Source organism: Harpia harpyja, chromosome 1 (assembly GCF_026419915.1).
Source record: "Harpia harpyja isolate bHarHar1 chromosome 1, bHarHar1 primary haplotype, whole genome shotgun sequence".
NCBI lineage: Eukaryota > Metazoa > Chordata > Aves > Accipitriformes > Accipitridae > Harpia > Harpia harpyja.
In genome coordinates, this window is record NC_068940.1 from 196,953 (window position 1) to 205,575 (window position 8,623).

Genomic DNA, 8,623 nt, shown 5'->3' on the forward strand with positions numbered 1-8,623 from the left:
GCTAGGCAACAGCACGAGCGCCGTAAACCGCGCCACCGCGCACGCGCGGTTGCCGAGGCGTCGTGTCGCGCTACGGTTGCTAGGCAACAGCGGCGAGCGCCGTAAAAGGCGCGCCGCGCATGCGCGGTTTCCGACCTGCCTTACAGCGCCTCGGTTGCTAGACAACAGCACGAGCGCCGTAAACCCCGCCATCGCGCATGCGCGGTTGCCGAGGCGTCGTGTCGCGCTACGGTTGCTAGGCAACAGCGGCGAGCGCCGTAAAAGGCGCGCCGCGCATGCGCGGTTTCCGACCTGCCTGACAGCATCCTCGTTGCTAGGCAACAGCACGAGCGCCGTAAACCGCGCCACCGCGCATGCGCGGTTGCAGAGGCGTCGTGTCGCGCTACGGTTGCTAGGCAACAGCGGCGAGCGCCGTAAAAGGCGCGCCGCGCATGCGCGGTTTCCGACCTGCCTTACAGCATCCTCGTTGCTAGGCAACAGCACGCGGGTCGTAAACCGCCCCACCGCGCATGCGCGGTTGCCGAGGCGTCGTGTCGCGCTACGGTTGCTAGGCAACAGCGGCGAGCGCCGTAAAAGGAGCAGCGCGCATGCGCGCCTCCGCGCTGCCGTACAGCATCTCGTTGCTAGGCAACAGCACGCGGGCCGTAAACTGCGCTACCGCGCATGCGCGGTTGCCGAGGCGTCGTGTCGCGCTACGGTTGCTGGGCAACAGCGGCGAGCGCCGTAAAAGGCGCACCGCGCATGCGCGGTTTCCGACCTGCCTGACAGCATCCTCGTTGCTAGGCAACAGCACGAGCGCCGTAAACCGCGCCACCGCGCATGCGCGGTTGCCGAGGCGTCGCGTCGCGCTACGGTTGCTGGGCAACAGCGGCGAGCGCCGTAAAAGGAGCAGCGCGCATGCGCGCCGCCCCAGCTGCCGTACAGCCTCTCCCTTACCAGGCAACAGCGGGGGCCCAGCCACACGCGCCACCGCGCATGCGCGCCTCCCGAACGCCAGTTCCCACCTTCGCTCGCCGGGCAGCAGCACCCCCGCAACGATCCTCTTCTGAGCATCAGCTGGATGAGACACCACTGACAGCTCAGCCCAGTAGAGACCAGCCACAGGCGGCAGCTACTTACTGGGGGCACAGGGCTTACGTTTCCCTGCCCTTTCCCCACTCGCAGCCCGGGCAGTCCTCTTCATTGCCTCCGTTCCAAAAAGCACCCGAGTGGCTGGAGCCTTTACAGCAGTCAAGCGCAAACAACAGACAATGTGGGCGGTCGCTTCTGTCCCTGCCCCCCCACCCCATTCTCTAGAGAGGAGAAGCAGCACAGGGAACCTGCAAACGGCAGGGGGGGTTGCCCTGGACCAAGCCCTAGGGACTGCTGTACCCGTCTGCACGTGGCATCAGGGTTGTGGGAGGGACAGCAGCCAGTCAACAGATACTGGCGAGAGATTTAAAAAAAACAAAAAAAAAATAACGCCTGGTTCAGGTGACAGCCTGAAGGCAGGCCACGAGAGACCCAAAGCTGCTTCGTGCCAGAGGGGCAGCTCTGTTCAGCAGGAAACGGCGCGTCCCAGCGGACCAGATGCGAGCGGCCGACCTGCAAGTGAGCGATACCCTGGCGATCCTGGGGCTCTCTTGGGGTGGGCGCACCTTTCCTCACCTCTGTGCTATCACAACTCTGCTCTCCTAATCCTGCACGCACGCAAGGCTTCTTGGGCGGGGCTTGTCTCTTATGGAAGAGACGCTGCACGGTGTTACTTACCGCCCTGCCCTCCGGCGTGCAAAGTAATTAGACGGGAAGCAGGGAAAGCAAAAGAGGCGCGTCGGGATATTAGATGTCCTCAGCAGATGACCGTAGAGCCCTCGAGGTTCCACCTTTGCTCCCTACAGGAGCGTGGCTCCGCACTCCTTGCCGCTCCCGCCAGCAAGCGTCACAATTGCCCTTTGCTGCCTGCAACGCGCAGTACCTGCACGGCCCGAGTACTGCTGCTTACGGAGCAAGAGGCGCTCGCTATAAAGCGGCAATGAAGAACAAGGACGGCCCGTCAAGACGGCAGGAGGAACACAGAGAGCCTCCAGCATTAGCCAGGCAGGGCTTCCAACTCACCCCGTGTCGTGGTTTAACGCCAGCCGGCAACGAAGCCCCACGCGACCGCTCACTCGCTCCCCCGCCCCCAGTGGGACGGGGAGACAATCGGAAGGGCGGAAGTGGGAAAACTCGTGGCTTGAAACAAAAACAGTTGAATCATTAAAAAGAAACAACAACAACAACAACAACTTGTAAGGAAAAGAAGAAAAAAAATGACAGAGAATGGGGTGCAGGCAGCATGCCAGGGGTCTGAAGCCTGACGGATGATGGGGGGGGGGTGGGTGTGTGGAATACGGAGGAGGGAAGCGGGGGGGGGGGCAGGAGATAGGAGAGCAGGGGATGCGGGGGGAAACAACTCGCGTGGGTGAAGGGGGCGGGCCGGAGCAACAGGGGGGCATATGGGGGAGAAACACACACGGCGGGAGGGTAGGGGAGGGTACAAAGGTGCACGGGGGGACACGGGTGGGGATGACCTACCCCAGGGAGTCCACCCGGGATGATCCACAGCAGGTAACTCACCTGGGATAACCCGCAACAGAGAATCCACACCGGGAGGACCCCCAGCAATGCCCCTCAAACTGCCTGTGCTTCACCCCCAATCTTCCCCAAACTGGGGAGTTTTCTGCTTTTTCAAAATACTCAGTTTGGGGTGTGTTTCAGTGCTTTTCCACAACATAAAAAGGGGAGATCTTTTGGTTGTGGTTTTGTGCATGAAAACGGGGTGGGTTTTTTTGCTTTCCAGCTGCGCAAATCCAGGCGGATTTGGCTTTCCCAGGAGTCCCAAATTCGTTCGGTTTTTTCCCGTTGCAGACCCAGAATCAGGGGGTTTGGGGTTGTCCTGGTTTCGGCTGGAATAAAGTTAATTTTCTTCTGAGTAGCTGGTACAGGGCCATTTTGGATTTAGGATGAGAACAATGTTGACAACACACCGACGCTTTAGTTGTTGCTAAGCAGTGTTTATACTAAGTCAAGGACCTTCCAGCTTCTCATACCGCCCTGCCAGCGGAGGCTGGGGGTGCACAAGAAGAGTCGCTGAGCTAAAGGAGGATTCCAGGTAAACAGGTCAGCTCGAAATACACCACCTCCTTTAAAAGTTAAGAGCGATTTGAACGCTTAAAATCAGCATTCAGGCTAATCGATACCATTTTGAACACCTTCTTAGCATACAAGTAAACACTCTCGCCGGTGTTGGAAAACGTCTCCTCCCTTCCTTACAGCACTGCTGCAGGGAGATAACCCTGGGAGGCTGCGGGACGAGGTCGTACGCAATCAGAATCTACGCTTACGGATCCACCGCAACAGCTACAGCCCTTGCGCTGCTGCTGCTGCTTTGCATCTTGCTCGTTTGGTGAATAAAGCTGAAAGTGAAGTGGAAAACTTCAAAAAGCAAAATGAAAAATAAAGAATAAATCTCAATAATTCACTTTACACTAAAAGGGTGTGCCCATGTTTATATACATCCAATAAAAATACATTATTGAAGCAGTAACTCACCAAAACCACCTCAGGACTCACTGTCACTAGTTACAAGGCTGCTGATGCTTCCTGGGAAAACCTGGAAAACACACGGAAGCGCCGCCAGTTTGTCCTGTTTTGTCCGCGTCTCTTCTTTGACCTTGATTGCTTTTAGTACAGGTGCTAGTTATCTCAGTAAGGTTGTCGAGTACTCCTATAAGATATTTAAAAAAACTCATTGACTGCAGAAGCATAAAGCTTTTATCGTGAAAACAAAGCCCGTTTCTTCTGAACAGCTGAACTCTTACGAACAGTTTCTCCCCTCTTTTAGTACAAAATTATTTTCACGGTATCATTTACTAGTAAGCGCACGGAAACAGAAGATTACGTGCTTTCAGGAAGAGGAAATAGACAGAGGGAAGTCAACCTGGCGTAGGCGTAACGTGCTCCAGAACAGACCTTAGTTTTAGTATTCGTATTAAAATATTTCACAGAAAAAATGTGGAAGGAGAGTTGGCACATTCTTAATGTTAACTTTAAAGTCCATACTACAAGTACCTTTGGAAAAATGCAGACACGCATCGTAGGCGTACCTTGTACTTGCAGACCACTACGGAATCTTTCCATCTGTCTTGTACTTTCACGGCAGAAGAAAGGGCAACCACGGTGAAATGGTGGCAGCTGACATCCACCTGAGAGAGGGGGAAAAAAAAAACCCAACAAACAAAAAAACAAAACAAAACAAAACTTTAGCATAAAACTGGGTAGGAATCCAAAGCTGCCTTTTTTTGTGAAGGTTTGTGAAGACAGTACGACTGAGCAGAGCAAAAACTATTTTTGCATCATCTTCGGTACAGCGGTTGACACAGGCCACTAGAGCTTTTGCATTTTTCAGACAACCGTGCCTTTTTTTATTTTTTTTTTATTTTTTTTGACTCATTGGTAACTTTAGTTTCACTAGAACTCCCTTTCCTAGATACACGCAGGTGACAGACATAGAGACCTACATACATTTTCTCAAGCCTTAGTATAGCCAAGACTTCATCACCCTATATGTCCCAAGCCGAGTATTTTTGCTAAAGAGCACAGCAACACATCTGTCCTTGTGAACTGCCTCGTTGCAAAAAAGGAATGATTTTTTCCAGGCCGTTGCTCCAAACGGTCAAGATCTTTTAAAACCGCAGTTGTGCCACCAAACCCGCTCAGGGTCCCTCCTAGCTTTTGACTGCCCTGAGATTTAACAGGCACACGCTCCATTCCATCTTCCAACAGCAAAAATACATTAACGCTCTCGGACCCAGAGCGCGACCCTACGGATGTCCACACACTCACCCCTTGCCGTTTTGATGAGGAGCCACCGAGCATCCCTGCGAGCACAGCTGCACGCGCCAGATCGGTTTCACCTACGCCGCCAGTTACCGGTTTCGGTGAATGTAGTTTCTGACGCTTTAAACCGAAAACCGTATCTCGGTGCTTCGCCACAGTAGAAACGACCCATCGCTAGAATGCTACAAAAACGCAGTAACACAAGTTGCAAACCCACAGCAGCAACAGCTCCAGAAATATTTAGACCAGGAACAAGGGAGAAAAATAAAACAGCTTCATCTCACGCACAGGGGAGCGGCAGGCAGAGAAAAGGGTCGGCATTCTGAGCCCTTACAGAAAACGGGCATTCTCCTTCCATTCCTCAGCCCGTCCGTTAAGGTCTCAATACCGCAACGCTACTACGGCAACGTCGAGAGTAGGGAACAACAGCCCTGCCGCTGGACGTGCCATTGACCCATGCTATTTACGTAGCAGGATGCGTACGCAGAGGGACGCGTTTTGCCACACACAACCCTGAACTTCCTGAAAGTTTACGTTTACCAAAAAAAGCCATTTGGAACATATTGCCAAACAACATTTGGCAATAAAGCTTTGATGCGTTTGACACACGCAAATTTTTGGTCACTTGCTATTTGCTTCCTGTTGCTGCTGCTGTTCTTCCTTCAGAAATTCTACTTGTAGCCAAGTTATTCACTACTGGTTCAAGCATTTGCCTTCCTGGTATTACCAGCACATTCACAGAGGCAAGTAACTTAATTGCTCTTCTACGATTGTCCAAATGACAATTACAGCCATGAAAGAGAAGGAGAGGTCAGGCAGCAGAAGAGCTCTGCAGGCTGGCACCAGTCAATAATGCACTCTTTAAAAACAAACAACAACAAAACAAAACCGTGACCCTGTATCCTTTTTTTTTTTTTTTTTTTCTTTCAGAGCTCATCCCTGCCTCAGCATTTTGTCTCATCAGAGCATGAAGCGCAGGTGACCCGTGCCCTGACGACTTTTGCGTGTGATGAATGCCTGTTCAGAAATAGTCCAGATCTGCAGGACTGGTGTCATTTTTATGGTTTTAATCATCATAACTCAGATTTTATTTACTCACGCATTTGTGAGGAAACTAATTCACTTTTAGACACTGCCTCTCCTTTTTTTTGGGGGGGGGGGGGGGGGGGGGGCAGGAGGGGGGGTGGAATGTGCTAGAGACTGAAAAAAATTACGATTCAGAGCTCCCAACCATGACAGAGTGGTGGAGAAAGCAATGAAAGCAAAGACCAACAGCAGCAACATTAACTGAAAGTTGGCTTTAATTCCGATCACGTACTTAAGCGACTCTCCAAGTCTACGCCTCGGTCCGATGAACGACTAGTCCTTTTTTGGAAGGACAAACTTTTTTACTTAAAAGGCCTAGACTGAAGACTCCGCTGAACGGAATGGGGATTGTGCCACGGGACAACACGCCATCACCACTCTTAATGGGGAAGAAAAAAAAAATAAAATACAAATAAAAATCAAGTTTAAGTACCAGTTTCCATCATGTTTCACCCATTACATCTCTACTGGCATCTAGGTGCTCAAAAGTGAACTACAGGGACACCACATATTCCTAAAAATTCAGTTATACATAAAAAAATAAAAGGCTATCTCCAACTTGCCCATAAAATCAGTATGAACAGAGAGAAGAGAAACACTCGACCCTAAAGAAGCTAACAGGCAGCTCTGAATTTACCAGACATGAATTTTCGTTCTTTCACCTGAAACACAAACATATCAAGGGACCAGTTCAGGAACCGGGCACGATCTGTTACAGCAATTTTTCCATCAGCTCTTCTGCACTAGCAGCAAATTTGCCTTTTCTGTGGGTTTAACGTGGAGCATCTGTAGTGCCCTCGAACTCGCAAGTGTTTCTCTCCGCTCCCCCAGCCCGATACGTGCGATTACCTGAGCAGCAAGCGGAATTAACCACGCAGGATTTTCTTCGTGTGACGCGGAAGGTGACGCTGGGAAAAGAGGAGACAAAGGAATGAACCTGCTTGTCACACCCAGCCAACGGTGAAAAGACAGGGGAGGATTCTGCCGGAAGGGCTCTGCACCCCAGGAGCTCCCACCGGCCGGTTTCTCTCCCCTTTGCCCGGTACCGAGGGGACGACGACACCTCGCCCGCGCCCCCTGGCGGGGGGGGGCTGCCCCAGGAGAGCCGGGGGACCCCCACCTCGCTTCCGCCCGCGGGAACGGACCGGGCGAGACCCTCCACGCAGAGAGAGGAGCGTGGCGTGGATCGCATCCCCGAGGGAAGAGGCCGGGCTCCCCGCTGGCAGAAGGACAACTCACCTCCCCGCTGCTCGGAGCCGCTCGCTGCGGACAGCCCTGCCTGCGCCCGGCCGCTCTTCGGCCGTGCCGGGAGCGCGGTCCGGCCGACGGATGCTCCAGCGAAAAGACGCTCCAGCTCATCGCGGCTCCTGCTCGTTACAGCCGCAGGTACTTTTGCCTCTGGCTAACGCACGCTCCAGACAGCGGACACCCCGCCTCGTTCCAGCTCCCGCTTGCTACGGTTCTGGCTCACTGAAGCCCCAGCTCCGCACTGAAGCTCCGGCTGATTTCAGCTGCTTCTCCTTACAAGCTCCAGCTATGTGCAACGGCCTGGGCTTTCCATAAGGTTGTATATCAACTGCTGTCAAAACCGGAGCATTAGGATTAAACATCAGAGTTACACGCCATATAAATATGCGTTAGTTTGGGCGATTAATTACTGAACAACTATTCTGAGCAGCGCAGAAAGAAGAGCTGCACTCAAAGAGGGCACGTGGGGTCTGAAAAGCGCCTTTCCCCCCCACAGACCATCGCAGATGTTGAGTTCGGCCGGCTGCGTGCCGGCCTCCCGAACTTCGGCGTCCGACACAACCAGACCCCCATCTCCGGGGAGGGTCCACGCGCCCTGCCCACCCCCTGCTTCCCCCCGCAGCTCCCCACACCCTCCCACCCGCCTGCCAAACCAGCCAAGCCGGCTCCCGCTTTTGGCCCCCACGCCGGCTGACTCGGGGCCCATTTGGGAGCCAGAAAACCCGGCTGCCGAGCCTGTTCTCAAGGCCCAAAAACGCAGGGCCGGACCTCTGTTTCTGGGCCCAAAGCCGCGCAGCAGCTCGGTCTGTTTCCGAGCCCCAAAATCAGCCAGGCGAGCCTGTTGTCAAGCCCCAGGAACAGAAAACTTGTTCTCCATTTCTGACCCTGCAGCGCCCACGGGCGACGCCGAGCGTAGCCACCCCACAGCCCTGCACCCCCGGGGCCCCACGCGCAGTTTTGGGGAGTGCTCGGGACCGGCGGAGGGCCCGGCCCCACGCCTCTGCGGGGCAGCCCCAGCACAGGCAGGGCGTCGCTTCACGATCGCCGTTTCAGGCTTTATTTCCCCGCCACGGCCGGCACGGCCAGGCCCCCACCCCAAACCCCCGAGCCGAAGCACCCCCGCGGGTAGCCGGGCCCAGCCACCCGGAAAACAAGAAAACCAAAGAGGGAACAAGACAGAGAACGTGGGGAAAGGCAAGGAGACGGACACAGAAACAGAGAGAGCGCGAGAGGGATAGGGAGCAGGACAGAGAGATGGAGCAAGAAAGGAAAAAGGGACGGGAGGCAGAACCAAGGGAAAGAGACACAAGGACGGGGAGCAGGACAAAGGGACGGAAGAGAAAAAAAAAAAAACAGCGACGGGCTGCAGGACAGAGATGAAGGGATTAAATAGACACAGGGAGCACGACAGAAGGACAGGGAGAGACAAAAG

General features: G+C 54.1%; 1 long non-coding RNA gene across 1 annotated transcript; it reads right to left on the bottom strand.

Moving 5' to 3' along the window:
• Nucleotides 1–3,011: 3,011 nt before the first annotated feature.
• Nucleotides 3,012–4,238, bottom strand: LOC128144527 (uncharacterized). Its single transcript, XR_008236113.1, has 2 exons — nucleotides 4,125–4,238; nucleotides 3,012–3,631 (listed from the first exon to the last, which is right to left on the bottom strand). It is a non-coding gene; the product is annotated as an uncharacterized LOC128144527 (long non-coding RNA).
• Between the last annotated feature and the right edge of the window lie 4,385 nt (nucleotides 4,239–8,623).